We start from the raw sequence: 17,500 nt of genomic DNA on the forward strand, positions 1-17,500 counted from the left end.
AGAAAATAAAAAAAAAAGGCCTACAGCACCTGGTATTTATAGGTGGTCTCCCATCCAAGTACTAACCAGGCCCGACCCTACTTAGCATCCAAGATCAGATGAGATTGGGCTTGTTCAGGGTGGTGTGGTTATAGTATTGGTTTCCTAATGACCTACATCTCTTATACATCTCAAAACCAGCTTTGCAGGAAGCCGGAACAAGAGAAAATAAAAAAATCAATCATACAGCATCTGGTATTCCCAGTTGGTCTCCTATCCAAGTACTAACCAGGCCCGGCCCTGCTTAGCTTTCAAGATCAGACTAGATTAGGCTTATTCAGGGTGGTGTGTCTGTAGGTATTGGCTTCCTAATGACCTACATCTCTTATACATCTCAAAACCAGCATTGAAGGAAGCCGGAACAAGAGAAAATAAAAAAAAATGGCCTACAGCACCTGGTATTCTCAGGTGGTCTCCCATCCAAGTACTAACCAGGCCTGGTCCTGCTTAGCTTCCAAGATCAGATGAGATTGGGCTTGTTCAGGGTGGTGTGGCTGTAGGTATTGGTTTTCTAATGACCTACATGTCTTATACATCTCAAAACCAGCTTCGAAGGAAGCCGGAACAAGAGAAAATAAAAAAAAAAGGCCTAAAGCACCTGGTATTCCCAGATGGTCTTCCATCCAAGTACTAACCAGGCCTGGCCCTGCTTAGCTTCCAAGATCAGACGAGATTGGCTTGTTCAGGGTGGTGTGGCTGTATGTATTGTTTGCCTAATGACCTATATCTCTTATACATCTCAAAACCAGCATTGAAGGAAGCCGGAACAAGAGAAAATAAAAAAAAAAGGCCTACAGCACCTGGTATTCATAGGTGGTCTCCCATTAAAGTACTAACCAGGCCCGACCTTACTTAGCATCCAAGATCAGATGAGATTGGGCTTGTTCAGGGTGGTGTGGCTGTAGGTATTGGTTTTCTAATGACCTACATGTCTTATACATCTCAAAACCAGCTTCGAAGGAAGCCGGAACAAGAGAAAATAAAAAAAACTGCCTACAGCACCTGGTATTCCCCGGTGGTCTACCATCCAAGTACTAACCAGGCCCGGCCCTGCTTAGCTTCCAAGATCAGATGAGATTGGGCTTGTTCAGGGTGGTGTGGCTGTAGGTGTTGGTTTCCTCATGACCTACATCTCTTATACATCTCAAAACCAGCATTGAAGGAAGTCGGAACAAGAGAAAATAAAAAAGTATTGCCTACAGCACCTGGTATTCCCAGGTGGTCTCCCATCCAAGTACTAACCAGGCCCGGCCCTGCTTAGCTTCCAAGATCAGATGAGATTGGGCTTGTTCAGGGTGGTGTGACTGTAGGAATTGTTTTTCTAATGACCTACAACTCTTATACATCTCAAAACCAGCATTGAAGGAAGACGGAACAAGAGAAAATAAAAAAAAAAAGGCCTACAGCACCTGGTATTCCCAGGTGGTCTCCCATCCAAGTATTAACCAGGCCCAGCCCTTCTTAGCTACCAAGATCAGATGAGATTGGGCTTGTTCAGGGGTGTGTGGCTATAGCATTGGGGTCCTAAAGACCTACATCTCTTATACATCTCAAATCCAGCTTCGAAGGAAGCCGGAACAAGAGAAAATAATAAAATAAGGCCTACAGCACCTGGTATTCCCAGGTGGTCTCCCATCCAAGTACTAACCAGGCCCGGCCCTGCTTAGCTTCCATGATCAGACGAGAGTGGGCTTGTTCAGGGTGGTGTGGCTGTATGTTTTGGTTTACTAATGACCTACATCTCTTATACATTTTAAAACCAGCATTGAAGGAAGCCGGAACAAGAGAAAATAAAAAAAAACTGTCTACAGCACCTGGTATTCCCAGGTGGTCTCCCATCCAATTACTAACCAGGCCAGGCCGTGCTTAGCTTCCAAGATCAGATGAGATTGGGCTTGTTCAGGCTGGTGTGGCTGTAAGTATGGTTTCCTAATGACCTACATCTCTTATACATCTCAAAACCAGCTTCGAAGGAAGCCGGAACAAGAGAAAATAAAAAAAAACTGCCTACAGCACCTGGTATTCCCAGGTGGTCTCCCATCCAAGTACTAACCAGGCCAGGCCCTGCTTAGCTTCCAAGATCAGACGAGATTGGGCTTGTTCAGGGTGGTGTGGCTGTAGGTATTGGTTTCCTAATGACCTACATCTCTTATACATCTCAAAACCAGCATTGAAGGAAGTCGGAACAAGAGAAAATGAAATAAAATTGCCTACAGCACCTGGTATTCCCAGGTGGTCTCCCATCCAAGTACTAACCAGGCCCGGCCCTTCTTAGCTTCCAAGATCAGATGAGATTGGGCTTGTTCAGGGTGGTGTCGCTGTAGGTCTTGGTTTCCTAAAGACCTACATCTCTTATACATCTTAAAACCAGCTTCGAAGGAAGCCGGAACAAGAGAAAATAAAAAAAAAATTGCCTAAAGCACCTGGTATTCCCAGGTGGTCTCCCATCCAACTACTAACCAGGCCTGGCCCTGCTTAGCTTTGAAGATCAGACGAGATTGGGCTTGTTCAGGGTGGTGTGGCTGTAGATATTGCTTTCCTAATGACCTACATCTCTTATACATCTCAAAACCAGCATTGAAGGAAGTCGGAACAAGAGAAAATAAAAAAAAATTGCCTACAGCACCTGGTATTCCCAGGTGGTCTCCCATCCAAGTACTAACCAGGCCCAGCCCTGCTTAGCTTCCAAGATCAGACGAGATTAGGCTTGTTCAGGGTGGTGTGGCTGTAGGTATTATTTTTCTAATGACCTACATCTCTTATACATCTCAAAACCAGCATTGAAGGAAGTCGGAACAAGAGAAAATAAATAAGAAAGGCCTACAGCATCTGGTATTCCCAGGTGGTCTCCCATCAAAGTACTAACCAGGCCCAGCCCTTCTTAGCTTCCAAGATCAGATGAGATTGGGCTTGTTCAGGGTGGTGTGGCTGTAGGTATTGGTTTCTTACTGACCTACATCTCTTATACATCTTAAAACCAGCATTGTAGGAAGCCGGAACAAGAGAAAATAAAAAAAAAGGCCTACTGCACCTGGTATTCTCTGGTGGTCTCCCATCCGAGTACTAATCAGGCCCGGCCCTGCTTAGCTTCCAAGATCAGATGAGATTGGGCTTGTTCAGGGGGGTGTGGCTATAGCATTGGTTTCCTAAAGACCTACATCTCTTATACATCTCAAATCCAGCTTCGAAGGAAGCCGGAACAAGAGAAAATAAAAAATAAGGCCTACAGCACCTGGTATTCCCAGGTGGTCTCCCATCCAAGTACTAACCAGACCCGGCCCTGCTTAGCTTCCAAGATCAGACAAGATTGGGCTTGTTCAGGGTGGTGTGGCTGTATGTATTGGTTTCCTAATGACCTACATCTCTTATACATCTCAAAACCAGCATTGAAGGAAGCCGGAACAAGAGAAAATAAAAAAAAATGGCCTACAGCACCTGGTGTTCCCAGGTGGTCTCCCATCCAAGTACTAACCAGGCCTGGTCCTGCTTAGCTTCCAAGATCAAATGAGATTGGGCTTGTTCAGGGTGGTGTGGCTGTAGGTTTTGGTTTTCTAAAGACCTACATGTCTTATACATCTCAAATCCAGCTTCGAAGGAAGCCGGAACAAGAGAAAATAAAAAAAAAAAGGCCTACAGCACCTGGTGTTCCCAGATGGTCTCCCATCCAAGTACTAACCAGGCCGGGCCCTGCTTAGCTTCCAAGATCAGACGAGATTGGGCTTGTTCAGGGTGGTGTGGCTGTATGTATTGTTTTCCTAATGACCTACATCTCTTATACATCTCAAAACCAGCATTGAAGGAAGCCGGAACAAGAGAAAATAAAAAAAAAAGGCCTACAGCACCTGGTATTCATAGGTGGTCTCCCATCCAAGTACTAACCAGGCCTGACCCTTCTTAGCATCCAAGATCAGATGAGATTGGGCTTGTTCAGGGTGGTGTGGTTATAGTATTGGTTTCCTAATGACCTACATCTCTTATACATCTCAAAACCAGCTTTGCAGGAAGCCGAAACAAGAGAAAATAAAAAAAACAATCATACAGCATCTGGTATTCCCAGATGGTCTCCCATCCAAGTACTAACCAGGCCCGGCTCTGCTTAGCTTTCAAGATCAGACGAGATTAGGCTTATTCAGGGTGGTGTGTCTGTAGGTATTGGCTTCCTAATGACCTACATCTCTTATACATCTCAAAACCAGCATTGAAGGAAGCCGGAACAAGATAAAATAAAAAAAAATGGCCTACAGCACCTGGTATTCCCAGGTGGTCTCCCATCCAAGTACTAACCAGGCCCGGTACTGCTTAGCTTACAAGATCAGATGAGATTGGGCTTTTTCAGGGTAGTGTGGCTGTAGGTATTGGTTTTCTAATGACCTACATGTCTTATACATCTCAAAACCAGCTTCGAAGGAAGCCGGAACAAGAGAAAATAAAAGAAACTGCCTACAGCACCTGGTATTCCCAGGTGGTCTACCATCCAAGTACTAACCAGGCCCGGCCCTGCTTAGCTTCCAAGATCAGATGAGATTGGGCTTGTTCAGGGTGGTGTGGCTGTAGGTGTTGGTTTCCTCATGACCTACATCTCTTATACATCTCAAAACCAGCATTGAAGGAAGTCGGAACAAGAGAAAATAAAAAAGTATTGCCTACAGCACCTGGTATTCCCAGGTGGTCTCCCATCCAAGTACTAACCAGGCCCGGCCCTGCTTAGCTTCCAAGATCAGATGAGATTGGGCTTGTTCAGGGTGGTGTGACTGTAGGTATTGTTTTTCTAATGACCTACATCTCTTATACATCTCAAAACCAGCATTGAAGGAAGACGGAACAAGAGAAAATAAAAAAAAAAAGGCCTACAGCACCTGGTATTTCCAGGTGGTCTCCCATCCAAGTATTAACCAGGCCCAGCCCTTCTTAGCTTCCAAGATCAGATGAGATTGGGCTTGTTCGGGGTGGTGTGGCTGTAGGTATGGTTTCTTAATGACCTACATCTCTTATACATCTGAAAACCAGCATTGAAGGAAGCCGGAACAAGAAAAAATAAAATAAAAGGCCTACAGCACCTGGTATTCCCAGGTGGTCTCCCATCCAAGTAGTAACCAGGCCTGGCCCTGCTTAGCTTCCAAGATCAAATGAGATTGGGCTTGTTCAGGGTGGTGTGGCTGTAAGTATTGGTTTCCTAATGACCTACATCTCTTATACATCTCAAAACCAGCATTGAAGGAACCCGGAACAAGAGAAAATAAAAAAAAATGGCCTACAGCACCTGGTATTCCCAGGTGGTCTCCCATCCAAGTACTAACCAGGCCCGGTCCTGCTTAGCTTCCAAGATCAGATGAGATTGGGCTTGTTCAGGGTGGTGTGGCTGTAGGTGTTGGTTTCCTCATGACCTACATCTCTTATACATCTCAAAACAGCATTGAAGGAAGTCGGAACAAGAGAAAATAAAAAAGTATTGCCTACAGCACCTGGTATTCCCAGGTGGCCTCCCATCCAAGTACTAACCAGGCCCAGCCCTTCTTAGCTTCCAAGATCAGATGAGATTGGGCTTGTTCAGGGTGGTGTGGCTGTAGGTATTGGTTTCTTACTGACCTACATCTCTTATACATCTTAAAACCAGCATTGTAGGAAGCCGGAACAGGAGAAAATAAAAAAAAAGGCCTACAGCACCTGGTATTCCCAGGTGGTCTCCCATCTGAGTACTAACCAGGCCTGGCCCTGCTTAGCTTCCAAGATCAGATGAGATTGGGCTTGTTCAGGGGGGTGTGGCTATAGCATTGGTTTCCTAAAGACCTACATCTCTTATACATCTCAAATCCAGCTTCGAAGGAAGCCGGAACAAGAGAAAATAAAAAAATTAGGCCTACAGCACCTGGTATTCCCAGGTGGTCTCCCATCCAAGTACTAACCATTCCCGGCCCTGCTTAGCTTCCAAGATCAGATGAGATTGGGCTTGTTCAGGGTGGTGTGGCTGTAGGTATTGGTTTTCTAATGACCTACATGTCTTATACATCTCAAAACCAGCTTCGAAGGAAGCCGGAACAAGAGAAAATAAAAAAAACTGCCTACAGCACCTGGTATTCCCAGGTGGTCTACCATCCAAGTACTAACCAGGCCTGGCGCTGCTTAGCTTCCAAGATCAGATGAGATTGGGCTTGTTCAGGGTGGTGTGACTGTAGGTATTGTTTTTCTAATGACCTACATCTCTTATACATCTCAAAACCAGCATTGAAGGAAGACGGAACAAGAGAAAATAAAAAAAAAAAAAAGGCCTACAGCACCTGATATTCCCAGGTGGTCTCCCATCCAAGTATTAACCAGGCCCAGCCCTTTTTAGCTTACAAGATCAGATGAGATTGGGCTTGTTCAGGGTGGTGTGGCTGTAGGTATGGTTTCCTACTGACCTACATCTCTTATACATCTGAAAACCAGCATTTAAGGAAGCCGGAATAAGAAAAAATAAAATAAATGGCCTACAGCACCTGGTATTCCCAGGTGGTCTCCCATCCAAGTACTAACCAGGCCCGGCCCTGCTTAGCTTCCAAGATCAGATGAGATTGGGCTTGTTCAGGGTGGTGTGGCTGTAGGTATTGATTTTCTAAAGACCTACATCTCTTATACATCTCAAAACCAGCATTGAAGGAAGCCGGAACAAGAGAAAATAAAAAAAAATGGCCTACAGCACCTGGTATTCCCAGGTGGTCTCCCATCCAAGTACTAACCAGGCCCGGTCCTGCTTAGCTTCCAAGATCAAATGAGATTGGGCTTGTCCAGGGTGGTGTGGCTGTAGGTATTGGTTTTCTAAAGACCTACATGTCTTATACATCTCAAAACCATCTTCGAAGGTAGCCGGAACAAGAGAAAATAAAAAAAAAACTGCCTACAGCACCTGGTATTCCCAGGTGGTCTCCCATCCAAGTACTAACCAGGCCGGGCCCTGCTTAGCTTCCAAGATCAGATGAGATTGGGCTTGTTCAGGGTGGTGTGGCTGTAGGTATTGGTTTCCTAATGACCTACATCTCTTATACATCTCAAAACCAGCATTGAAGGAAGTCGGAACAAGAGAAAATAAAAAAAAATTGCCTACAGCACCTGGTATTCCCAGGTGGTCTTCCATCCAAGTACTAACCAGGCCTGGCCCTTCTTAGCTTCCAAGATCAGATGAGATTGGGCTTGTTCAGGGTGGTGTGGCTGTAGGTATTGGTTTCCTAAAGACCTACATCTCTTATAGATCTCAAAACCAGCTTCGAAGGAAGCCGGAACAAGAGAAAATAAAAAAAATATTGCCTAAAGCACCTGGTATTCCCAGGTGGTCTCCCATCCAACTACTAACCAGGCCTGTCCCTGCTTAGCTTTGAAGATCAGATGAGATTGGGCTTGTTCAGGGTGGTGTGGCTGTAGATATTGTTTTCTTAATGACCTACATCTCTTATACATCTCAAAACCAGCATTGAAGGAAGTCGGAACAAGAGAAAATAAAAAAAAATTGCCTACAGCACCTGGTATTCCCAGGTGGTCTCCCATCCAAGTACTAACCAGGCTCAGCCCTGTTTAGCTTCCAAGATCAGATGAGATTGGGCTTGTTCAGGGTGGTGTGACTGTAGGTATTGTTTTTCTAATGACCTACATCTCTTATACATCTCAAAACCAGCATTGAAGGAAGACGGAACAAGAGAAAATAAAAAAAAAAAGGCCTACAGCACCTGGTATTTCCAGGTGGTCTCCCATCCAAGTATTAACCAGGCCCAGCCCTTCTTAGCTTCCAAGATCAGATCAGATTGGGCTTGTTCGGGGTGGTGTGGCTGTAGGTATGGTTTCCTAATGACCTACATCTCTTATACATCTGAAAACCAGCATTGAAGGAAGCCGGAACAAGAAAAAATAAAATAAAAGGCCTACAGCACCTGGTATTCCCAGGTGGTCTCCCATCCAAGTACTAACCAGGCCTGGCCCTGCTTAGCTTCCAAGATCAAATGAGATTGGGCTTGTTCAGGGTGGTGTGGCTGTAGGTATTGGTTTCCTAATGACCTACATCTCTTATAAATCTCAAAACCAGCATTGAAGGAACCCGGAACAAGAGAAAATAAAAAAAAATGGCCTACAGCACCTGGTATTCCCAGGTGGTCTCCCATGCAAGTACTAACCAGGCCCGGTCCTGCTTAGCTTCCAAGATCAAATGAGATTGGGCTTGTTCAGGGTGGTGTGGCTGTAGGTATTGGTTTTGTAAAGACCTACATATCTTATACATCTCAAAACCAGCTTCGAAGGAAGCCGGAACAAGAGAAAATAAAAAAAAAGGGCCTACAGCACCTGGTATTCCCAGGTGGTCTCCCATCCAAGTACTAACCAGGCCCGGTCCTGCTTAGCTTCCAAGATCAAATGAGATTGGGCTTGTTCAGGGTGGTGTGGCTGTAGGTATTGGTTTCCTAATGACCTACATCTCTTATAAATCTCAAAACCAGCATTGAAGGAACCCGGAACAAGAGAAAATAAAAAAAAATGGCCTACAGCACCTGGTATTCCCAGGTGGTCTCCCATCCAAGTACTAACCAGGCCCGGTCCTGCTTAGCTTCCAAGATCAAATGAGATTGGGCTTGTTCAGGGTGGTGTGGCTGTAGGTATTGGTTTTGTAAAGACCTACATATCTTATACATCTCAAAACCAGCTTCGAAGGAAGCCGGAACAAGAGAAAATAAAAAAAAAGGGCCTACAGCACCTGGTATTCCCAGGTGGTGTCCCATCCAAGTACTAACCAGGCCCAGCCCTTTTTAGCTTCCAAGATCAGATGAGATTGGGCTTGTTCAGGGTGGTGTGGCTGTAGGTATGGTTTCCTACTGACCTACATCTCTTATACATCTGAAAACCAGCATTTAAGGAAGCCGGAACAAGAAAAAATAAAATAAAAGGCCTACAGCACCTGGTATTCCCAGGTGGTCTCCCATCCAAGTACTAACCAGGCCCAGCCCTGCTTAGCTTCCAAGATCAGATGAGATTGGGCTTGTTCAGGGTGGTGTGGCTGTAGGTATTGGTTTCCTAATGACCTACATCTCTTATACATCTCAAAACCAGCATTGAAGGAAGCCGGAACAAGAGAAAATAAAAAAAAATGGCCTACAGCACCTGGTATTCCCAGGTGGTCTCCCATCCAAGTACTAACCAGGCCCGGTCCTGCTTAGCTTCCAAGATCAAATGAGATTGGGCTTGTTCAGGGTGGTGTGGCTGTAGGTATTGGTTTTCTAAAGACCTACATGTCTTATACATCTCAAAACCAGCTTCGAAGGTAGCCGGAACAAGAGAAAATAAAAAAAAACTGCCTACAGCACCTGGTATTCCCAGGTGGTCTCCCATCCAAGTACTAACCAGGCCGGGCCCTGCTTAGCTTCCAAGATCAGATGAGATTGGGCTTGTTCAGGGTGGTGTGGCTGTAGGTATTGGTTTCCTAATGACCTACATCTCTTATACATCTCAAAACCAGCATTGAAGGAAGTCGGAACAAGAGAAAATAAAAAAAAATTGCCTACAGCACCTGGTATTCCCAGGTGGTCTTCCATCCAAGTACTAACCAGGCCTGGCCCTTCTTAGCTTCCAAGATCAGATGAGATTGGGCTTGTTCAGGGTGGTGTGGCTGTAGGTATTGGTTTCCTAAAGACCTACATCTCTTATAGATCTCAAAACCAGCTTCGAAGGAAGCCGGAACAAGAGAAAATAAAAAAAATATTGCCTAAAGCACCTGGTATTCCCAGGTGGTCTCCCATCCAACTACTAACCAGGCCTGACCCTGCTTAGCTTTGAAGATCAGATGAGATTGGGCTTGTTCAGGGTGGTGTGGCTGTAGATATTGTTTTCTTAATGACCTACATCTCTTATACATCTCAAAACCAGCATTGAAGGAAGTCGGAACAAGAGAAAATAAAAAAAAATTGCCTACAGCACCTGGTATTTGCAGGTGGTCTCCCATCCAAGTACTAACCAGGCTCAGCCCTGCTTAGCTTCCAAGATCAGACGAGATTGGGCTTGTTCAGGGTGGTGTGACTGTAGGTATTGTTTTTCTAATGACCTACATCTCTTATACATCTGAAAACCAGCATTGAAGGAAGACGGAACAAGAGAAAATAAAAAAAAAAAGGCCTACAGCACCTGGTATTTCCAGGTGGTCTCCCATCCAAGTATTAACCAGGCCCAGCCCTTCTTAGCTTCCAAGATCAGATGAGATTGGGCTTGTTCGGGGTGGTGTGGCTGTAGGTATGGTTTCCTAATGACCTACATCTCTTATACATCTGAAAACCAGCATTGAAGGAAGCCGGAACAAGAAAAAATAAAATAAAAGGCCTACAGCACCTGGTATTCCCAGGTGGTCTCCCATCCAAGTACTAACCAGGCCTGGCCCTGCTTAGCTTACAAGATCAAATGAGATTGGGCTTGTTCAGGGTGGTGTGGCTGTAGGTATTGGTTTCCTAATGACCTACATCTCTTATAAATCTCAAAACCAGCATTGAAGGAACCCGGAACAAGAGAAAATAAAAAAAAAGGGCCTACAGCACCTGGTATTCCCAGGTGGTCTCCCATCCAAGTACTAACCAGGCCCGGTCCTGCTTAGCTTCCAAGATCAGATGAGATTGGGCTTGTTCAGGGTGGTGTGGCTGTAGGTATTGGTTTTCTAATGACCTACATGCCTTATACATCTCAAAACCAGCTTCGAAGGAAGCCGGAACAAGAGAAAATAAAAAAAACTGCCTACAGCACCTGGTATTCCACCATCCAAGCACTAACCAGGCCCGGCGCTGCTTAGCTTCCAAGATCAGATGAGATTGGGCTTGTTCAGGGTGGTGTGGCTGTAGGTGTTGGTTTCCTCATGACCTACATCTCTTATACATCTCAAAACCAGCATTGAAGGAAGTCAGAACAAGAGAAAATAAAAAAGTATTGCCTACAGCACCTGGTATTCCCAGGTGGTCTCCCATCCAAGTACTAACCAGGCCCAGCCCTGCTTAGCTTCTAAGATCAGATGAGATTGGGCTTGTTCAGGGTGGTGTGACTGTAGGTATTGTTTTTCTAATGACCTACATCTCTTATACATCTCAAAACCAGCATTGAAATAGACGGAACAAGAGAAAATAAAAAAAAAAAGGCCTACAGCACCTGATATTCCCAGGTGGTCTCCCATCCAAGTATTAACCAGGCCCAGCCCTTTTTAGCTTCCAAGATCAGATGAGATTGGGCTTGTTCAGGGTGGTGTGGCTGTAGGTATGGTTTCCTACTGACCTACATCTCTTATACATCTGAAAACCAGCATTGAAGGAAGCCGGAACAAGAAAAAATAAAATAAAAGGCCTACAGCACCTGGTATTCCCAGGTGGTCTCCCATCCAAGTACTAACCAGGCCTGGCCCTGCTTAGCTTCCAAGATCAGATGAGATTGGGCTTGTTCAGGGTGGTGCGGCTGTAGGCATTGGTTTCCTAATGACCTACATCTCTTATACATCTCAAAACCAGCATTGAAGGAAGCCGGAACAAGAGAAAATAAAAAAAAATGGCCTACAGCACCTGGTATTCCCAGGTGGTCTCCCATCCAAGTACTAACCATTCCCGGCCCTGCTTAGCTTCCAAGATCAGACGAGATTGGGCTTGTTCAGGGTGGTGTGGCTGTAGGTATTGGTTTTCTAATGACCTACATGTCTTATACATCTCAAAACCAGCTTCGAAGGAAGCCGGAACAAGAGAAAATAAAAAAAACTGCCTACAGCACCTGGTATTCCCAGGTGGTCTACCATCCAAGTACTAACCAGGCCTGGCGCTGCTTAGCTTCCAAGATCAGATGAGATTGGGCTTGTTCAGGGTGGTGTGACTGTAGGTATTGTTTTTCTAATGACCTACATCTCTTATACATCTCAAAACCAGCATTGAAGGAAGACGGAACAAGAGAAAATAAAAAAAAAAGGCCTACAGCACCTGGTATTCCCAGGTGGTCTCCCATCCAAGTACTAACCAGGCCCGGCCCTGCTTAGCTTCCAAGATCAGATGAGCTTGGGCTTGTTCAGGGTGGTGTGGCTGTAGGTATTGGTTTCCTAATGACCTACATCTCTTATACATCTCAAAACCAGCATTGAAGGAAGCCGGAACAAGAGAAAATAAAAAAAAATGGCCTACAGCACCTGGTATTCCCAGGTGGTCTCCCATCCAAGTACTAACCAGGCCCGGTCCTGCTTAGCTTCCAAGATCAAATGAGATTGGGCTTGTTCAGGGTGGTGTGGCTGTAGGTATTGGTTTTCTAAAGACCTACATGTCTTATACATCTCAAAACCAGCTTCGAAGGTAGCCGGAACAAGAGAAAATAAAAAAAAATTGCCTACAGCACCTGGTATTCCCAGGTGGTCTCCCATCCAAGTACTAACCAGGCCGGGCCCTGCTTAGCTTCCAAGATCAGATGAGATTGGGCTTGTTCAGGGTGGTGTGACTGTAGGTATTGTTTTTCTAATGACCTACATCTCTTATACATCTCAAAACCAGCATTGAAGGAAGACGGAACAAGAGAAAATAAAAAAAAAAAGGCCTACAGCACCTGGTATTCCCAGGTGGTCTCCCATCCAAGTATTAACCAGGCCCAGCCCTTTTTAGCTTCCAAGATCAGATGAGATTGGGCTTGTTCAGGGTGGTGTGGCTGTAGGTATGGTTTCCTACTGACCTACATCTCTTATACATCTGAAAACCAGCATTGAAGGAAGCCGGAACAAGAAAAAATAAAATAAAAGGCCTACAGCACCTGGTATTCCCAGGTGGTCTCCCATCCAAGTACTAACCAGGCCTGGCCCTGCTTAGCTTCCAAGATCAGATGAGATTGGGCTTGTTCAGGGTGGTGTGGCTGTAGGTATTGGTTTCCTAATGACCTACATCTCTTATACATCTCAAAACCAGCATTGAAGGAAGCCGGAACAAGAGAAAATAAAAAAAAATGGCCTACAGCACCTGGTATTCCCAGGTGGTCTCCCATCCAAGTACTAACCAGGCCCGGTCCTGCTTAGCTTCCAAGATCAAATGAGATTGGGCTTGTTCAGGGTGGTGTGGCTGTAGGTATTGGTTTTCTAAAGACCTACATGTCTTATACATCTCAAAACCAGCTTCGAAGGTAGCCGGAACAAGAGAAAATAAAAAAAAACTGCCTACAGCACCTGGTATTCCCAGGTGGTCTCCCATCCAAGTACTAACCAGGCTGGGCCCTGCTTAGCTTCCAAGATCAGATGAGATTGGGCTTGTTCAGGGTGGTGTGGCTGTAGGTATTGGTTTGCTAATGACCTACATCTCTTATACATCTCAAAACCAGCATTGACGGAAGTCGGAACAAGAGAAAATAAAAAAAAATTGCCTACAGCACCTGGTATTCCCAGGTGGTCTTCCATCCAAGTACTAACCAGGCCTGGCCCTTCTTAGCTTCCAAGATCAGATGAGATTGGGCTTGTTCAGGGTGGTGTGGCTGTAGGTATTGGTTTCCTAAAGACCTACATCTCTTATAGATCTCAAAACCAGCTTCGAAGGAAGCCGGAACAAGAGAAAATAAAAAAAATATTGCCTAAAGCACCTGGTATTCCCAGGTGGTCTCCCATCCAACTACTAACCAGGCCTGGCCCTGCTTAGCTTTGAAGATCAGATGAGATTGGGCTTGTTCAGGGTGGTGTGGCTGTAGTTATTATTTTCCTAATGACCTACATCTCTTATACATCTCAAAACCAGCATTGAAGGAAGTCGGAACAAGAGAAAATAAAAAAAAATTGCCTACAGCACCTGGTATTCCCAGGTGGTCTCCCATCCAAGTACTAACCAGGCTCAGCCCTGCTTAGCTTCCAAGATCAGACGAGATTGGGCTTGTTCAGGGTGGTGTGGCTGTAGGTATTGTTTTTCTAATGACCTACATCTCTTATACATCTCAAAACCAGCATTGAAGGAAGTCGGAACAAGAGAAAATAAAAAAGAAAGGCCTACAGCATCTGGTATTCCCAGGTGGTCTCCCATCAAAGTACTAACCAGGCCCAGCCTTTCTTAGCTTCCAAGATCAGATGAGATTGGGTTTGTTCAGGGTGGTGTGGGTGTAGGTATTGGTTTCTTACTGACCTACATCTCTTATACATCTTAAAACCAGCATTGTAGGAAGCCGGAACAAGAGAAAATAAAAAAAAAGGCCTACATCACCTGGTATTCCCAGGTAGTCTCCCATCTGAGTACTAACCAGGCCTGGCCCTGCTTAGCTTCCAAGATCAGATGAGATTGGGCTTGTTCAGGGGGGTGTGGCTATAGCATTGGTTTCCTAAAGACCTACATCTCTTATACATCTCAAATCCAGCTTCGAAGGAAGCCGGAACAAGAGAAAATAAAAAAATTAGGCCTACAGCACCTGGTATTCCCAGGTGGTCTCCCATACAAGTACTAACCATTCCTGGCCCTGCTTAGCTTCCAAGATCAGACGAGATTGGGCTTGCTCAGGGTGGTGTGGCTGTAGGTATTGGTTTTCTAATGACCTACATGTCTTATACATCTCAAAACCAGCTTCGAAGGAAGCCGGAACAAGAGAAAATAAAAAAAACTGCCTATAGCACTTGGTCTCCCATCCAAGTACTAACCAGGCCTGGCGCTGCTTAGCTTCCAAGATCAGATGAGATTGGGCTTGTTCAGGGTGGTGTCGCTGTAGGTTTTGGTTTCCTCATGACCTACATCTCTTATACATCTCAAAACCAGCATTGAAGGAAGTCGGAACAAGAGAAAATAAAAAAGAATTGCCTACATCACCTGGTATTCCTAGGTGGTCTCCCATCCAAGTACTAACCAGGCCTGGCCCTGCTTAGCTTCAAAGATCAGATGAGATTGGGCTTGTTCAGGGTGGTGTGACTGTAGGTATTGTTTTTCTAATGACCTACATCTCTTATACATCTCAAAACCAGCATTGAAGGAAGACGGAACAAGAGAAAATAAAAAAAAATGGCCTACAGCACCTGGTATTCCCAGGTGGTCTCCCATCCAAGTACTAACCAGGCCCGGTCCTGCTTAGCTTCCAAGATCAAATGAGATTGGGCTTGTTCAGGGTGGTGTGGCTGTAGGTATTGGTTTTCTAAAGACCTACATGTCTTATACATCTCAAAACCAGCTTTGAAGGAAGCCGGAACAAGAGAAAATAAAAAAAAACTGCCTACAGCACCTGGTATTCCCAGGTGGTCTCCCATCCAAGTACTAACCAGGCCCGGCCCTTCTTAGCTTCCAACATCAGATGAGATTGGGCTCGTTCAGGGTGGTGTGGCTGTAGGTATTGGTTTCATAAAGACCTACATCTCTTATACATCTCAAAAAACCAGCTTCGAAGGAAGCCGGAACAAGAGAAAATAAAAAAAAAATTGCCTAAAGCACCTGGTATTCCCAGGTGGTCTCCCATCCAACTACTAACCAGGCCTGGCCCTGCTTAGCTTTGAAGATCAGATGAGATTGGGCTTGTTCAGGGTGGTGTGTCTGTAGATATTGATTTCCTAATGACCTACATCTCTTATACATCTCAAAACCAGCATTGAAGGAAGTCGGAACAAGAGAAAATAAAAAAAAATTGCCTACAGCTCCTGGTATTCCCAGGTGGTCTCCCATCCAAGTACTAACCAGGCCCAGCCCTGCTTAGCTTCCAAGATCAGACGAGATTGGGCTTGTTCAGGGTGGTGTGGCTGTAGGTATTGTTTTTCTAATGACCTACATCTCTTATACATCTCAAAACCAGCATTGAAGGAAGTCGGAACACGAGAAAATACAAAAGAAAGGCCTACAGCATCTGGTATTCCCAGGTGGTCTCCCATCAAAGTACTAACCAGGCCCAGCCCTTCTTAGCTTCCAAGATCAGATGAGATTGGGCTTGTTCAGGGTGGTGTGGCTGCAAGTATTGATTTATTACTGACCTACATCTCTTATACATCTTAAAACCAGCATTGTAGGAAGCCGGAACAAGAGAAAATAAAAAAAAAGGCCTACAGCACCTGGTATTCCCAGGTGGTCTCCCATCCGAGTACTAACCAGGCCCGGCCCTGCTTAGCTTCCAAAATCAGATGAGATTGGGCTTGTTCAGGGGGGTGTGGCTATAGCATTGGTTTCCTAAAGACCTACATCTCTTATACATCTCAAATCCAGCTTCGAAGGAAGCCGGAACAAGATAAAATAAAAAAATAAGGCCTACAGCACCTGGTATTCCCAGGTGCTCTCCCAGCCAAGTACTAACCAGCCCGGCCCTGCTTAGCTTCCAAGATCAGACGAGATTGGGCTTGTTCAGGGTGGTGTGGCTGTATGTATTGGTTTTCTAATGACCTACATCTCTTATACATCTCAAAACCAGCATTGAAGGAAGCCGGAACAAGAGAAAATAAAAAAAAACTGCCTACAGCACCTGGTATTCCCAGGTGGTCTCCCATCCAAGTACTAACCAGGCTGGGCCCTGCTTAGCTTCCAAGATCAGGCGAGATTGGGCTTGTTCAGGGTGGTGTGGCCGTAGGTATTGGTTTCCTAATACCCTACATCTCTTATACATCTCAAAACCAGCATTGAAGGAAGTCGGATCAAGAGAAAATAAAAAAAACAATCATACAGCATCTGGTATTCCCAGTTGGTCTCCTATACAAGTACTAACCAGGCCCGGCCCTGCTTAGCTTTCAAGATCAGACGAGATTAGGCTTATTCAGGGTGGTGTGTCTGTAGGTATTTGCTTCCTATTGACCTACATCTCTTATACATCTCAAAACCAGCATTGAAGGAAGCCGGAACAAGAGAAAATAAAAAAAAATGGCCTACAGCACCTGGTATTCCCAGGTGGTCTCCCATCCAAGTACTAACCAGGCCCGGTCCTGCTTAGCTTCCAAGATCAGATGAAATTGGGCTTGTTCAGGGTGGTGTGGCTGTAGGTATTGGTTTTCTAATGACCTACATGTCTTATACATCTCAAAACCAGCTTCGAAGGAAGCCAGAACAAGAGAAAATAAAAAAAACTGCCTACAGCACCTGGTATTCCCAGGTGGTCTACCATCCAAGTACTAACCAGGCCCGGCCCTGCTTAGCTTCCAAGATCAGATGAGATTGGGCTTTTTCAGGGTGGTGTGGCTGTAGGTGTTTGTTTTCTCATGACCTACATCTCTTATACATCTCAAAACCAGCATTGAAGGAAGTCGGAACAAGAGAAAATAAAAAAAGAATTGCCTACAGCACCTGGTATTCCCAGGTGGTCTCCCATCCAAGTACTAACCAGGCCCTGCCCTGCTTAGCTTCCAAGATCAGATAAGATTGTGCTTGTTCAGGGTGGTGTGACTGTAGGTATTGTTTTTCTAATGACCTACATCTCTTATACATCTCAAAACCAGCATTGAAGGAAGACGGAACAAGAGAAAATAAAAAAAAAAGGCCTACAGCACCTGGTATTCCCAGGTGGTCTCACATCCAAGTATTAACCAGGCCCAGCCCTTCTT

General features: G+C 45.1%; 33 non-coding genes and 52 pseudogenes across 33 annotated transcripts; all 85 read right to left on the reverse strand.

Moving 5' to 3' along the window:
• Positions 1–17: 17 nt before the first annotated feature.
• On the reverse strand, positions 18–136 carry LOC142129527 (5S ribosomal RNA; annotated as a pseudogene).
• Positions 137–219: 83 nt separating this feature from the next.
• LOC142129612 (5S ribosomal RNA) lies at positions 220–338 on the reverse strand (annotated as a pseudogene).
• Positions 339–422: 84 nt separating this feature from the next.
• On the reverse strand, positions 423–541 carry LOC142129273 (5S ribosomal RNA; annotated as a pseudogene).
• Positions 542–625: 84 nt separating this feature from the next.
• LOC142129568 (5S ribosomal RNA) lies at positions 626–743 on the reverse strand (annotated as a pseudogene).
• Positions 744–827: 84 nt separating this feature from the next.
• Positions 828–946, reverse strand: LOC142129436 (5S ribosomal RNA; annotated as a pseudogene).
• An 83-nt stretch (positions 947–1,029) lies between these two features.
• Positions 1,030–1,148, reverse strand: LOC142129180 (5S ribosomal RNA). The gene has a single exon (XR_012685780.1). It is a non-coding gene; the product is annotated as a 5S ribosomal RNA (ribosomal RNA).
• Positions 1,149–1,232: 84 nt separating this feature from the next.
• Positions 1,233–1,351, reverse strand: LOC142129226 (5S ribosomal RNA). The gene has a single exon (XR_012685822.1). It is a non-coding gene; the product is annotated as a 5S ribosomal RNA (ribosomal RNA).
• Positions 1,352–1,436: 85 nt separating this feature from the next.
• On the reverse strand, positions 1,437–1,555 carry LOC142129522 (5S ribosomal RNA; annotated as a pseudogene).
• An 83-nt stretch (positions 1,556–1,638) lies between these two features.
• LOC142129301 (5S ribosomal RNA) lies at positions 1,639–1,757 on the reverse strand (annotated as a pseudogene).
• An 84-nt stretch (positions 1,758–1,841) lies between these two features.
• On the reverse strand, positions 1,842–1,960 carry LOC142129552 (5S ribosomal RNA; annotated as a pseudogene).
• An 83-nt stretch (positions 1,961–2,043) lies between these two features.
• On the reverse strand, positions 2,044–2,162 carry LOC142129229 (5S ribosomal RNA). Its single transcript, XR_012685825.1, has one exon. It is a non-coding gene; the product is annotated as a 5S ribosomal RNA (ribosomal RNA).
• Positions 2,163–2,246: 84 nt separating this feature from the next.
• On the reverse strand, positions 2,247–2,365 carry LOC142129220 (5S ribosomal RNA). The gene has a single exon (XR_012685817.1). It is a non-coding gene; the product is annotated as a 5S ribosomal RNA (ribosomal RNA).
• An 85-nt stretch (positions 2,366–2,450) lies between these two features.
• Positions 2,451–2,569, reverse strand: LOC142129564 (5S ribosomal RNA; annotated as a pseudogene).
• An 84-nt stretch (positions 2,570–2,653) lies between these two features.
• On the reverse strand, positions 2,654–2,772 carry LOC142129434 (5S ribosomal RNA). The gene has a single exon (XR_012685854.1). It is a non-coding gene; the product is annotated as a 5S ribosomal RNA (ribosomal RNA).
• An 84-nt stretch (positions 2,773–2,856) lies between these two features.
• LOC142129269 (5S ribosomal RNA) lies at positions 2,857–2,975 on the reverse strand (annotated as a pseudogene).
• An 83-nt stretch (positions 2,976–3,058) lies between these two features.
• LOC142129430 (5S ribosomal RNA) lies at positions 3,059–3,177 on the reverse strand (annotated as a pseudogene).
• An 82-nt stretch (positions 3,178–3,259) lies between these two features.
• On the reverse strand, positions 3,260–3,378 carry LOC142129345 (5S ribosomal RNA; annotated as a pseudogene).
• Positions 3,379–3,462: 84 nt separating this feature from the next.
• LOC142129290 (5S ribosomal RNA) lies at positions 3,463–3,581 on the reverse strand (annotated as a pseudogene).
• Positions 3,582–3,666: 85 nt separating this feature from the next.
• Positions 3,667–3,785, reverse strand: LOC142129371 (5S ribosomal RNA; annotated as a pseudogene).
• Positions 3,786–3,869: 84 nt separating this feature from the next.
• Positions 3,870–3,988, reverse strand: LOC142129548 (5S ribosomal RNA; annotated as a pseudogene).
• Positions 3,989–4,071: 83 nt separating this feature from the next.
• On the reverse strand, positions 4,072–4,190 carry LOC142129557 (5S ribosomal RNA; annotated as a pseudogene).
• Positions 4,191–4,274: 84 nt separating this feature from the next.
• On the reverse strand, positions 4,275–4,393 carry LOC142129417 (5S ribosomal RNA; annotated as a pseudogene).
• Positions 4,394–4,476: 83 nt separating this feature from the next.
• LOC142129595 (5S ribosomal RNA) lies at positions 4,477–4,595 on the reverse strand. The gene has a single exon (XR_012685871.1). It is a non-coding gene; the product is annotated as a 5S ribosomal RNA (ribosomal RNA).
• Positions 4,596–4,679: 84 nt separating this feature from the next.
• Positions 4,680–4,798, reverse strand: LOC142129274 (5S ribosomal RNA). The gene has a single exon (XR_012685838.1). It is a non-coding gene; the product is annotated as a 5S ribosomal RNA (ribosomal RNA).
• Positions 4,799–4,883: 85 nt separating this feature from the next.
• On the reverse strand, positions 4,884–5,002 carry LOC142129415 (5S ribosomal RNA; annotated as a pseudogene).
• Positions 5,003–5,084: 82 nt separating this feature from the next.
• Positions 5,085–5,203, reverse strand: LOC142129333 (5S ribosomal RNA; annotated as a pseudogene).
• Positions 5,204–5,287: 84 nt separating this feature from the next.
• Positions 5,288–5,406, reverse strand: LOC142129507 (5S ribosomal RNA). Its single transcript, XR_012685861.1, has one exon. It is a non-coding gene; the product is annotated as a 5S ribosomal RNA (ribosomal RNA).
• Positions 5,407–5,489: 83 nt separating this feature from the next.
• On the reverse strand, positions 5,490–5,608 carry LOC142129181 (5S ribosomal RNA). Its single transcript, XR_012685781.1, has one exon. It is a non-coding gene; the product is annotated as a 5S ribosomal RNA (ribosomal RNA).
• An 83-nt stretch (positions 5,609–5,691) lies between these two features.
• Positions 5,692–5,810, reverse strand: LOC142129381 (5S ribosomal RNA; annotated as a pseudogene).
• An 83-nt stretch (positions 5,811–5,893) lies between these two features.
• LOC142129312 (5S ribosomal RNA) lies at positions 5,894–6,012 on the reverse strand (annotated as a pseudogene).
• An 83-nt stretch (positions 6,013–6,095) lies between these two features.
• LOC142129411 (5S ribosomal RNA) lies at positions 6,096–6,214 on the reverse strand (annotated as a pseudogene).
• An 88-nt stretch (positions 6,215–6,302) lies between these two features.
• Positions 6,303–6,421, reverse strand: LOC142129425 (5S ribosomal RNA; annotated as a pseudogene).
• An 82-nt stretch (positions 6,422–6,503) lies between these two features.
• On the reverse strand, positions 6,504–6,622 carry LOC142129465 (5S ribosomal RNA). Its single transcript, XR_012685857.1, has one exon. It is a non-coding gene; the product is annotated as a 5S ribosomal RNA (ribosomal RNA).
• An 84-nt stretch (positions 6,623–6,706) lies between these two features.
• LOC142129134 (5S ribosomal RNA) lies at positions 6,707–6,825 on the reverse strand. Its single transcript, XR_012685737.1, has one exon. It is a non-coding gene; the product is annotated as a 5S ribosomal RNA (ribosomal RNA).
• An 85-nt stretch (positions 6,826–6,910) lies between these two features.
• On the reverse strand, positions 6,911–7,029 carry LOC142129209 (5S ribosomal RNA). The gene has a single exon (XR_012685807.1). It is a non-coding gene; the product is annotated as a 5S ribosomal RNA (ribosomal RNA).
• Positions 7,030–7,113: 84 nt separating this feature from the next.
• LOC142129378 (5S ribosomal RNA) lies at positions 7,114–7,232 on the reverse strand (annotated as a pseudogene).
• An 85-nt stretch (positions 7,233–7,317) lies between these two features.
• Positions 7,318–7,436, reverse strand: LOC142129555 (5S ribosomal RNA; annotated as a pseudogene).
• Positions 7,437–7,520: 84 nt separating this feature from the next.
• On the reverse strand, positions 7,521–7,639 carry LOC142129217 (5S ribosomal RNA). The gene has a single exon (XR_012685814.1). It is a non-coding gene; the product is annotated as a 5S ribosomal RNA (ribosomal RNA).
• An 85-nt stretch (positions 7,640–7,724) lies between these two features.
• On the reverse strand, positions 7,725–7,843 carry LOC142129480 (5S ribosomal RNA; annotated as a pseudogene).
• Positions 7,844–7,925: 82 nt separating this feature from the next.
• On the reverse strand, positions 7,926–8,044 carry LOC142129142 (5S ribosomal RNA). The gene has a single exon (XR_012685745.1). It is a non-coding gene; the product is annotated as a 5S ribosomal RNA (ribosomal RNA).
• Positions 8,045–8,128: 84 nt separating this feature from the next.
• On the reverse strand, positions 8,129–8,247 carry LOC142129223 (5S ribosomal RNA). Its single transcript, XR_012685819.1, has one exon. It is a non-coding gene; the product is annotated as a 5S ribosomal RNA (ribosomal RNA).
• Positions 8,248–8,331: 84 nt separating this feature from the next.
• LOC142129125 (5S ribosomal RNA) lies at positions 8,332–8,450 on the reverse strand. Its single transcript, XR_012685729.1, has one exon. It is a non-coding gene; the product is annotated as a 5S ribosomal RNA (ribosomal RNA).
• An 84-nt stretch (positions 8,451–8,534) lies between these two features.
• On the reverse strand, positions 8,535–8,653 carry LOC142129126 (5S ribosomal RNA). Its single transcript, XR_012685730.1, has one exon. It is a non-coding gene; the product is annotated as a 5S ribosomal RNA (ribosomal RNA).
• Positions 8,654–8,737: 84 nt separating this feature from the next.
• Positions 8,738–8,856, reverse strand: LOC142129208 (5S ribosomal RNA). Its single transcript, XR_012685806.1, has one exon. It is a non-coding gene; the product is annotated as a 5S ribosomal RNA (ribosomal RNA).
• Positions 8,857–8,938: 82 nt separating this feature from the next.
• LOC142129097 (5S ribosomal RNA) lies at positions 8,939–9,057 on the reverse strand. Its single transcript, XR_012685704.1, has one exon. It is a non-coding gene; the product is annotated as a 5S ribosomal RNA (ribosomal RNA).
• Positions 9,058–9,141: 84 nt separating this feature from the next.
• On the reverse strand, positions 9,142–9,260 carry LOC142129127 (5S ribosomal RNA). Its single transcript, XR_012685731.1, has one exon. It is a non-coding gene; the product is annotated as a 5S ribosomal RNA (ribosomal RNA).
• Positions 9,261–9,344: 84 nt separating this feature from the next.
• Positions 9,345–9,463, reverse strand: LOC142129211 (5S ribosomal RNA). Its single transcript, XR_012685808.1, has one exon. It is a non-coding gene; the product is annotated as a 5S ribosomal RNA (ribosomal RNA).
• An 84-nt stretch (positions 9,464–9,547) lies between these two features.
• On the reverse strand, positions 9,548–9,666 carry LOC142129379 (5S ribosomal RNA; annotated as a pseudogene).
• Positions 9,667–9,751: 85 nt separating this feature from the next.
• On the reverse strand, positions 9,752–9,870 carry LOC142129542 (5S ribosomal RNA; annotated as a pseudogene).
• Positions 9,871–9,954: 84 nt separating this feature from the next.
• LOC142129395 (5S ribosomal RNA) lies at positions 9,955–10,073 on the reverse strand (annotated as a pseudogene).
• Positions 10,074–10,158: 85 nt separating this feature from the next.
• On the reverse strand, positions 10,159–10,277 carry LOC142129416 (5S ribosomal RNA; annotated as a pseudogene).
• Positions 10,278–10,359: 82 nt separating this feature from the next.
• Positions 10,360–10,478, reverse strand: LOC142129297 (5S ribosomal RNA; annotated as a pseudogene).
• Positions 10,479–10,562: 84 nt separating this feature from the next.
• LOC142129520 (5S ribosomal RNA) lies at positions 10,563–10,681 on the reverse strand. Its single transcript, XR_012685862.1, has one exon. It is a non-coding gene; the product is annotated as a 5S ribosomal RNA (ribosomal RNA).
• A 276-nt stretch (positions 10,682–10,957) lies between these two features.
• On the reverse strand, positions 10,958–11,076 carry LOC142129156 (5S ribosomal RNA). Its single transcript, XR_012685757.1, has one exon. It is a non-coding gene; the product is annotated as a 5S ribosomal RNA (ribosomal RNA).
• An 84-nt stretch (positions 11,077–11,160) lies between these two features.
• LOC142129306 (5S ribosomal RNA) lies at positions 11,161–11,279 on the reverse strand (annotated as a pseudogene).
• Positions 11,280–11,361: 82 nt separating this feature from the next.
• On the reverse strand, positions 11,362–11,480 carry LOC142129110 (5S ribosomal RNA). The gene has a single exon (XR_012685716.1). It is a non-coding gene; the product is annotated as a 5S ribosomal RNA (ribosomal RNA).
• Positions 11,481–11,564: 84 nt separating this feature from the next.
• LOC142129350 (5S ribosomal RNA) lies at positions 11,565–11,683 on the reverse strand (annotated as a pseudogene).
• Positions 11,684–11,766: 83 nt separating this feature from the next.
• LOC142129412 (5S ribosomal RNA) lies at positions 11,767–11,885 on the reverse strand (annotated as a pseudogene).
• An 84-nt stretch (positions 11,886–11,969) lies between these two features.
• On the reverse strand, positions 11,970–12,088 carry LOC142129103 (5S ribosomal RNA). The gene has a single exon (XR_012685709.1). It is a non-coding gene; the product is annotated as a 5S ribosomal RNA (ribosomal RNA).
• Positions 12,089–12,172: 84 nt separating this feature from the next.
• Positions 12,173–12,291, reverse strand: LOC142129129 (5S ribosomal RNA). Its single transcript, XR_012685733.1, has one exon. It is a non-coding gene; the product is annotated as a 5S ribosomal RNA (ribosomal RNA).
• Positions 12,292–12,375: 84 nt separating this feature from the next.
• On the reverse strand, positions 12,376–12,494 carry LOC142129248 (5S ribosomal RNA; annotated as a pseudogene).
• An 85-nt stretch (positions 12,495–12,579) lies between these two features.
• On the reverse strand, positions 12,580–12,698 carry LOC142129256 (5S ribosomal RNA; annotated as a pseudogene).
• An 82-nt stretch (positions 12,699–12,780) lies between these two features.
• LOC142129099 (5S ribosomal RNA) lies at positions 12,781–12,899 on the reverse strand. The gene has a single exon (XR_012685706.1). It is a non-coding gene; the product is annotated as a 5S ribosomal RNA (ribosomal RNA).
• Positions 12,900–12,983: 84 nt separating this feature from the next.
• On the reverse strand, positions 12,984–13,102 carry LOC142129130 (5S ribosomal RNA). Its single transcript, XR_012685734.1, has one exon. It is a non-coding gene; the product is annotated as a 5S ribosomal RNA (ribosomal RNA).
• An 84-nt stretch (positions 13,103–13,186) lies between these two features.
• Positions 13,187–13,305, reverse strand: LOC142129351 (5S ribosomal RNA; annotated as a pseudogene).
• An 84-nt stretch (positions 13,306–13,389) lies between these two features.
• Positions 13,390–13,508, reverse strand: LOC142129380 (5S ribosomal RNA; annotated as a pseudogene).
• An 85-nt stretch (positions 13,509–13,593) lies between these two features.
• On the reverse strand, positions 13,594–13,712 carry LOC142129573 (5S ribosomal RNA; annotated as a pseudogene).
• An 84-nt stretch (positions 13,713–13,796) lies between these two features.
• On the reverse strand, positions 13,797–13,915 carry LOC142129163 (5S ribosomal RNA). The gene has a single exon (XR_012685765.1). It is a non-coding gene; the product is annotated as a 5S ribosomal RNA (ribosomal RNA).
• An 84-nt stretch (positions 13,916–13,999) lies between these two features.
• On the reverse strand, positions 14,000–14,118 carry LOC142129433 (5S ribosomal RNA; annotated as a pseudogene).
• An 83-nt stretch (positions 14,119–14,201) lies between these two features.
• Positions 14,202–14,320, reverse strand: LOC142129503 (5S ribosomal RNA; annotated as a pseudogene).
• Positions 14,321–14,403: 83 nt separating this feature from the next.
• On the reverse strand, positions 14,404–14,522 carry LOC142129516 (5S ribosomal RNA; annotated as a pseudogene).
• A 273-nt stretch (positions 14,523–14,795) lies between these two features.
• LOC142129472 (5S ribosomal RNA) lies at positions 14,796–14,914 on the reverse strand (annotated as a pseudogene).
• An 84-nt stretch (positions 14,915–14,998) lies between these two features.
• Positions 14,999–15,117, reverse strand: LOC142129131 (5S ribosomal RNA). Its single transcript, XR_012685735.1, has one exon. It is a non-coding gene; the product is annotated as a 5S ribosomal RNA (ribosomal RNA).
• An 84-nt stretch (positions 15,118–15,201) lies between these two features.
• On the reverse strand, positions 15,202–15,320 carry LOC142129296 (5S ribosomal RNA; annotated as a pseudogene).
• Positions 15,321–15,407: 87 nt separating this feature from the next.
• Positions 15,408–15,526, reverse strand: LOC142129597 (5S ribosomal RNA; annotated as a pseudogene).
• Positions 15,527–15,610: 84 nt separating this feature from the next.
• LOC142129102 (5S ribosomal RNA) lies at positions 15,611–15,729 on the reverse strand. Its single transcript, XR_012685708.1, has one exon. It is a non-coding gene; the product is annotated as a 5S ribosomal RNA (ribosomal RNA).
• Positions 15,730–15,813: 84 nt separating this feature from the next.
• LOC142129362 (5S ribosomal RNA) lies at positions 15,814–15,932 on the reverse strand (annotated as a pseudogene).
• Positions 15,933–16,015: 83 nt separating this feature from the next.
• On the reverse strand, positions 16,016–16,134 carry LOC142129321 (5S ribosomal RNA; annotated as a pseudogene).
• Positions 16,135–16,217: 83 nt separating this feature from the next.
• Positions 16,218–16,335, reverse strand: LOC142129500 (5S ribosomal RNA; annotated as a pseudogene).
• Positions 16,336–16,419: 84 nt separating this feature from the next.
• On the reverse strand, positions 16,420–16,538 carry LOC142129454 (5S ribosomal RNA; annotated as a pseudogene).
• An 84-nt stretch (positions 16,539–16,622) lies between these two features.
• Positions 16,623–16,741, reverse strand: LOC142129602 (5S ribosomal RNA; annotated as a pseudogene).
• Positions 16,742–16,825: 84 nt separating this feature from the next.
• On the reverse strand, positions 16,826–16,944 carry LOC142129172 (5S ribosomal RNA). The gene has a single exon (XR_012685773.1). It is a non-coding gene; the product is annotated as a 5S ribosomal RNA (ribosomal RNA).
• Positions 16,945–17,027: 83 nt separating this feature from the next.
• On the reverse strand, positions 17,028–17,146 carry LOC142129360 (5S ribosomal RNA). Its single transcript, XR_012685847.1, has one exon. It is a non-coding gene; the product is annotated as a 5S ribosomal RNA (ribosomal RNA).
• Positions 17,147–17,231: 85 nt separating this feature from the next.
• Positions 17,232–17,350, reverse strand: LOC142129284 (5S ribosomal RNA; annotated as a pseudogene).
• Positions 17,351–17,434: 84 nt separating this feature from the next.
• LOC142129382 (5S ribosomal RNA) overlaps positions 17,435–17,500 on the reverse strand; it is a 119-nt pseudogene continuing 53 nt past the window's right edge.

The sequence above is a fragment of the Mixophyes fleayi genome, unplaced genomic scaffold (genome assembly GCF_038048845.1).
Source record: "Mixophyes fleayi isolate aMixFle1 unplaced genomic scaffold, aMixFle1.hap1 Scaffold_313, whole genome shotgun sequence".
NCBI lineage: Eukaryota > Metazoa > Chordata > Amphibia > Anura > Limnodynastidae > Mixophyes > Mixophyes fleayi.